At 38.2% G+C, this 7,845-nt stretch overlaps 1 non-coding gene across 1 annotated transcript; it reads left to right on the top strand.

The window, feature by feature from the left end:
* Window positions 1-276: 276 nt before the first annotated feature.
* Window positions 277-383, top strand: LOC112767146 (small nucleolar RNA R71). Its single transcript, XR_003184751.1, has one exon. It is a non-coding gene; the product is annotated as a small nucleolar RNA R71 (small nucleolar RNA).
* Window positions 384-7,845: the final 7,462 nt, after the last annotated feature.

The raw sequence follows: 7,845 nt of genomic DNA, 5'->3' as shown, positions 1-7,845 counted from the left end.
GTTGGCCTTGAGTGATTTGACTTAACATGACCGTCATCTCACCAAGCGTCCTAGTTAAGATAGCATCACCAGAAAGTGAGACTTCACCTATAACCATCGGTTGGGGATTTCTTGTCCTTAAATGTTGAGTCGAGTCCGCCAAGTCCGCAATGACTTCCCAAGCTTCTTCAGCAGTCTTGTTCTTAGTGAGAGATCCTCCACTTGAGGCATCAAGAAGGAGCTTGTCTTGAGGGATCATCCCTTGGCAAAAAGTAACTTATGAGCACCAATTCAACAATGCGGTGGCGTGGACAAGCTTCCAACAACTTTTTGAACCTTTCCCAATATTCATAAAGGATTTCTCCATCTCTTTGCATGATGCAAGAGATTTCCTTCCTTAGACGATTCATCTTCTGAGGTGGATAGAACTTCTCAAGAAACTCCTTGCACAGCAATTCCAATTAGAAATCACCTCCTCAGGTTGGGTGTAAAACCATTCTTTCGCCTTTCCCTCTAAAGAGAAAGGGAAAGCAAAAACCATGGCCGCTTTCTCATCCGAGACATGTCTTCTTGCCGTAGAGCACACAACTTGAAAGTTTTTCAAGTGCTTGAGAGTGTATTCCCCCGGTAACCCATTATATTTCGGAAGCAAGTTGATCATACTCGTCTTGAGCTCAAAGTTGGAATCTCAATCTAGGTACCGAACTTGTACCGGTTGCAAGGTGATGTCCGGGGCTCCGACCTCCTTTAAAGTAATTCTTCGCGGTGGCTCTGCCATAATGTTGTCTCCTAATTCACTCAAAGAAATTTCAGCACTTCCGACAGAAGAATACAAGGTTCCCTCATTAAGTGAAGAATGAGGATCACTGTTAGAAAGTGATGGTGAATTGGTTTGCTCTTCAAGAGAATCCGATTTACTATGCACAAATGCTAACTGGCGCCGAGCTTGCTTAAGATGTGTTAAAGTCCTTAGTATTTCAGGGTCAAAAGGGGCCGAGCTCGAGTCTGGAAGCGACCGTGTCATTCAACTGAGGAAAAAATGAAAACATGCAATTACCAAAAGCAAAACAAGAATAAGAGAATAAACGAAATCAACCTAATGGTCAATAACTACTAAAACTCTTTAGATAGAGATGCCATCTACTAATTAGTGTCAAGTAACAAACAAAAATCAAGTTTTTACACTGTTCACATATTCACAACAACCAAAACTATAGCACTCATTGCACTTAGTTCCCTGGCAACGGCGGCAAAAACTTGGTGGGTGGCCTAGAGCGGGTTAGGAATTTTCCTAAAAGATAGAATAGTGTTGCAAGTATAGCCCCAACCCAACAATCGACCAACACCAAAGTTTAGAATAACAAATTGTCACAATTCAAAACAAATACAAACCGGGAGTTTTAATTCCCGGGTCGTCTCCCAAGGACCAGTGATCAATGAGTACACAATTTTGGTTGGGAAGGCAAACGGGATTTTCAATAAAGAGATGAACAATTAAAGGAATAAAAACGCTCAAAATTTCAAGTAATAAACTAATAAAGGAATCAAAGAACTATCTATGCAATATGGACAAGTTAGATATAAAAGTGATTGATGTATATGTGTGATTCAAAGCATAAATGGAATCTTGGCTTGGAATGAGCTAGGGGTTCCTTTCCTTGTTGCAACCACAACTATGATAATTGTAATGGATTAATCTCACTTAGTTAACTCTTACATTGAAGAGTAGGTCAAGTGAGCATAGTTGTTCTTAATCCACAAATCCTAACTCACTTGCTAATTGGCTTAACAACAAGTTAGTGTTAGTGGAAACAAGAACAATTAATAATCCAAGAATTATCACTAAATGTTGGACATTTCAACTCTAGGAACCCATATGCTCATTTTTCCCAAGTCAAGAGGTAGAAATTTAACTTATAATCAAAAGTTACATTTCCACGAACACTTGGTGGGCATAAACACAAATCATGACAAAATTGAGAAAATGCTTGCAACTATGAGCAAAAATTAATCAAAAGCAACAATAGCAACTCAACCAAGCATGTAATAATTATCAATCATCAAAATCATCAACAAGATATCAAAATTGCAAAAAGTATATGTTTTAACACTATGACTTTAACTACAAGAAAGAGTATCAAAATTGTAACTATAAAAAGTAGTAATTAAGGAATACTTACAATGGAGGCAAGGAAAAATCCAAGATCAAAAATGAAAAATGGCATTTGAAATGTAAACCCTTATAGAACCCTAATGGTGTTGAGAGAAAACTTAAAGAAAAACTAAACCTGAAGCCTCCTACTACTATCTACACACTACTCCTAATGATATGCTCTTATTCTCCAATGTTTGCCCCTTGCAATATGAGCTCTAGCCATCAGAATCGGCCTCTAAGCCCTCAAAATGCGAGTCACGTGTGTTTTTAATGAAGGCATCCACAGCTACTTGTGCGCACGGACCCTTCGTGATATTTTGGATGTTCTGTGACGCACAAGATGCTGTGCACTTGCACACTTCCCTTTGCTTTGCTACCTGTGTGTACGCAAAAGAGGCTGTGCGCACGCACACATCGTGATGATCTTCTCCTTGGTTTCTTCATGCTTCTTCCTCCTTGCATGCTCCTCCTCCATTCTCACCAAGTCATTCCTACCTTATATATCTAAAATCACTCACCAACAATATCAAGGTATCGAATGGAAGGCAAATGGAATAAAATAGATCAAATTAAGCATAAAAGAGCATGTTTTCACAACCAAGCATAATTTAGGAGGAAAGCTCAAAAGCATTCTATTTAACGGAATAAGTGTAGGTTTATATGATGGAATCCTCTCAATTCTAACAAAAAATTATTGTAAAATATGGATTCATCAATTCCCCCACACTTAAACACTGGCATGTTCTCATGCTAATCGCAATAAAAGGAGATGAATGGAAGGGCAAACAATTTATTTAATGTACTAGCTATATGCATGCAACTATCCTAGATATTACCTACTAATATCTATTCTACTGAAAGTTGGTAGAAACAAACTATGAAGTTCCAATCAATGCCAAGAAAGCCTTACGGCCAAGGCAAAGAGTCAATGCACTATGATCAATGTCCAAAGAATTGAATTGAAAATTTCAAAACTAACAAACAACTTATGAGAAGTTACAATATAAGAGATACGAACATAGAATTGAGCGATCGAACCCCTCACTGGATGTGTATTCACGCTATTTGCTCAGTGTTTACGGCTTAATCAGTCAATTCTCCTTTAATGTTTTTCAAAATTTGCAAGTCATCTAACAATCAACTAATACTTGATTCATAAAAACAAATATCATGAGGTCCTTTGGAGAGTTGTAATGGGGTTAGGGTTAAGGTAGGATTAATATGGTTAAGTGGGCTTAGTAAATTAGATCTTTAATTAGCTCAAGTGTCCCATCTAATCCTATATCACCCTATATATACATAACAAAACAACCTAACTTCCCATTTATCCCTTTTCTCACATTCACTCATGCATTTTCTTTGCAAAATACAAACTTATGCCCTTTTCATTTAGCTTTTTATTTCATATGCTATTATGCACAAGATTTGATTTATTTTTTTTTTTGCAAAATAAAAATTTCCTTGTTTTTTTCAACAACAAGAGATGCATATGTTTTGAACAATGAATGCATGAGTGTTTTGAACAATAGCAAAGTTTGAGGCATCATACATTAGCTCAAAGGGTAAATCCCAATCAGGTGGAGTTACGATGGGTGCAGAGGAAAGCTTGCTCTTAAGATCCTCAAAGGCAAGCATGCATTCTTCGTATAAAACAAAAGGTACATCAGAGACAAGTAAGTTACTTAAGGGCTTAGCAGTCTTTGAAAAATCTTTTGATGAACCTCCTATAAAAACCAGCATGCCCAAAAATCTCCTAATTACTTTCACATTGCTAGGTGGAGGTAATCTCTAAATTACCTCTACCTTAGTTCTATCTACTTCTATGTCTTTATTGGAGATTTTATGACCAAGGACTATCTCTTTAGTTATCATAAAATGGCATTTTTCCTAGTTTAAAACTAGGTTAGTCTCTTGGCATCTCTTTAGCACCAAGGCTAGGTGGTGTAAGCAATTAGGAAATGTATTGCCAAACACTGAAAAACCTTTTCAATTAAGTTTGAGAAGATAGATAACATGTAACTTTGGAATGTGGCTGGTGGATTGTACAATTCAAAGGACATGCGTCTATATGCAAAAACACCATATGGGCAAGTAAAGGATGTCTTCTCTTGGTCGTTGGGATCAATTATAATCTGATTGTAGCTTGAGTAGCCATCCAAGGAGCAATAATTTTCATGCCTAGCAAGCCTTTCTAGCAATTGGTCCATGAAAGGGAGTGGGAATTGATATTCCTAGTGGCATCATTAAGCTTCTTATAATTTATGCACATTTGCCAATCAGTGACAGTTCTTGTGGGAATCAGTTTGTTCCTCTCATTAGGCACCACAGTGATGCCTCCTTTCTTAGGTACCTGGACCGAACTTACCCAAGGATTGTCTAAAATGGACTAAATAACCCTTGCCTGCCATTGCTTTGATATCTCTTTTTGCGCTACCTCCTTCAATGCTGGATTTAACCTCTTTGTAGTTGAATAGAGGGCTTGGCATCTTCTTACAGGAGTATCTTGTGCATTCACATAGAGGGACTTATTCCCTTCAGATCAGAAAGAGTCCACATAATAGCATCTTTATGCCTTTTTAGAACTTCAAGAAGCTCCTTCTCTTGCTCCTCACTTAAGGTGGAATTGATGATCACAGGATAGGTTTCATTACTTCCCAGGTAAGCATACTTGAGATTTGGGGGTAGTGCCTTCAGCTCCAACTTAGGTGCTTCTTCCTCCTCTTTTTTCCTTTCTAGTGTAGTTGGATTGCTCAAGTTAATACTGGCTCCCAAATCACACAAAGCTTTTTCAATAGTGATGTCCTCTATGACACAGGGGATTTGAAAGCTCCCAGGATCCTTTAACTTTTAAGGTAGTTTGTTGGATGATGGCACTACACTCTTCCGTTAGCACCACTGTTTCCTTGATTCTCCAGTTCCTCTTTTTGGTCATAAGTTCTTTCAAGAACTTAGCATAGAGGGGCATCTGCTCCAATGCTTCAGCAAAGGGTTTGTTGATTTAAAATTTCTTGAATATCTCCAAGAACTTGGAGAATTGGTTATCCTTTCCGTCTTTTCTCAATGTTTGGGGGTAAGGAGCCTTTGGCTCATATGGCTTCAAGATTTCTTTCTCCTTTGGTGGAGTGGTTGTAGGTGCTTTCTCTTCTTCTTTGTTGCTTGTGTTCTTATCAACTTCCTCTTCTTGTGGTTCCTTTGAAGATGCTTCCTTCACTATATTTTCACTTCTTAGTGTAATGGCTTTTCCTTGATTCTGCATGTTGGATCTTACTTCCTCCTTAAATGCTTTCATGTCCCTTGACTCCTCCATAAGTTATCCAAGCATGATCTCTATTCTTGAAAGTCTATCCTCAAAGCGAGATTGTGATGGTGGGTTTCGGTATGTTGGAGGCTGGAAATGGTTGTTTTCGTGATGGTGAAGTTGGAAATGGCTATTTTATAGTTGATGGTGAGGTTGAAAAGTGGTATTGTGTGAGTTTTGCTATTGCTTCTGATTGGAGGATTGGTGGTTAAAATTGTTGGAATGGTTGGGGTTTTATGTTCTGTGGTCTTAGTTTTGATTTTGTTGGCCTTTCCACCCAAAGTTTGGGTGGTTTTTCCATCCAGGATTATTGATCTTTGCATGAGGATCATAAGGTTGCCTAGAGGAATTGCCTACAAAATTTGCTTGCTCCCATTCACATTCTTCTTCTAAGTTGGCTCCTTCACGTATGGTTTGGGTTTGTGCTTGGGTATTGATGGATGACACATGTGCCTCCTCCATGTGCTTAGTAAGGGTTGCTAGTTGTTGTGTGATCAGCTTATTTTGGGCTAGTAAAGCATCCAAGTGATTCACTTCCATCACTCCCCTCCTTGAATGATTGCTGCTTTTAGAAGCATAATAGTATTGGTTGTTGGCCACAACCTCAATGAGTTCTATTGCCTCTTCGAAGGGTTTTCTTTGTGTGGAGTGAGCCTTCAGGTGAATGATCTAATGCCTTATTTGGTTCTTGAGATACACCTTTATAGAAGATCTGAAGCTGCACCTATTCATTGAACATATCTTGGGGGCATTTTCTCATCAAGTCTTTGTACCTTTCCCATGCTTCATACAATGTCTCTCCATCCTATTGCCTGAATGTCTGCACCTCTGTTCTGAGTTTAATGATCCTTTGAGGAGGATAGAATTTTGTCAAGAATTTATTAACCACATCATCCCAAGTAGTGAGGCTCTCATTGGGGAAAGGCTCTGATAAACCACTATTTTATGGGTTATATTATGTTTAATTGTGTGGTTTTATCATGATCCTTACCCACTTATTCATTAATTTAGCATGCATTTATATTTCCTTCCTGAAATTATTACATGGTTGAAAACTACTTCCTAGAGACTTTTTAATTATGCATTTTAGTTCTCCTTTATCCCATTCGATGCCGTGATCTGTGTGTTAAGTGTTTCAGGCTTTATAGGGCATGGATGAGTTGGAGATTGGAAAGGAAGCAAGCAAAAATGGAAGGAACACAAGAAATTGAGGAGATAACCAGCCGCGTCATGGCTCACGTGTTCACGTGAAAGAGGAGAAATCGCAGTGACGCGGCCGCATGGTTCATGCGACCACGCGGAATGGAAAAGCACAAGCAACGCGGAGGCGTGGACGACGCGAACGCGTGGCAAGGAAAAACGCGAATGACGCGTCCGCATGGACGACGCGATCGCGTGACGTGCGCGATCTGCATAATCTGCAGATTCCGTTGGGGGCAATTTTGGGCTTTATTTTGACCCAGTTCTCGGCCCAGAACAGCAGACTAGAACCAGAGAACATGCAGAAACCGGAGATAACATTCATTCTACACAGTTTTAGTTTTAGATCTAGTTTTTACTCCTCCTCTAGGTTTTTCTCTCTACACATTGATAGTTTTTAGGATTTTATTTCTCTATCACTTTTTGCATTGGGATATTGAGAAGAGTTATTACCTCATCAAGACTTCGTCATTCTAGTTCATTTTCTTTACTTGGCTTTACTCTTCCATGTCCTTTGCTTTGTTAATTTTACCATTGGAATATTATTAGGATTTATTTAATACAAGGATTACTTTTATTTTTATTTGATTACGTTGATTCTATTTACAATGTCTTTCTTTAATTCTTTTTCATATGTTATGAATTTTACATTCACAATGAGCGAGTAGTTCCCTAACTTGATGGGGAGTTGATTGAAAGGAACCAATTGAGTTCGAAGGCTTGAAAGAAAGATTGTAATTGGGTTATTGTTGGCTTGCCCTCTAGTCACTGACACTAATCCCTTTTATTTAAGTGGGTTGCAACTTGTGAATGGGCATAGCATCCCAACGTGTTTAACTTTCCCTTACCTAGTAAGAGATAACTAAAGAGGATAACCTTTAATTATCAATTAATCTAGAGAGTAATCCAACAATAGCGGGACTTCCAACTAATCAACTCCCAATCAAGGGTTTTAATTACATTATTCAAATTCTCCCATTTTATTTCCTGTTTACTCAACTCAAACCTTTTTGAAAACATCTGATTAATAAAATAGCACACTTTTCTGCAACTCGTTGGGAGACGACTTGGGATTCATACTCCCAGTATTTAAAATTTAAATTTCTATGACACCTTTCTAAATTGATAAGTGGAATTCTGGTGAGTTAAGAACTATACTTGCAACGCATATATTTTAATAAATTTTAATTCACCAATTTCTGCTGCATCAATT

The sequence above is a fragment of the Arachis hypogaea genome, chromosome 2, assembly GCF_003086295.3.
Source record: "Arachis hypogaea cultivar Tifrunner chromosome 2, arahy.Tifrunner.gnm2.J5K5, whole genome shotgun sequence".
Classification (NCBI taxonomy): Eukaryota; Viridiplantae; Streptophyta; class Magnoliopsida; order Fabales; family Fabaceae; genus Arachis; species Arachis hypogaea.
The sequence above is the reverse complement of the archived record's forward strand: the minus strand, read 5'-3'. Positions and strand labels throughout refer to the sequence as shown.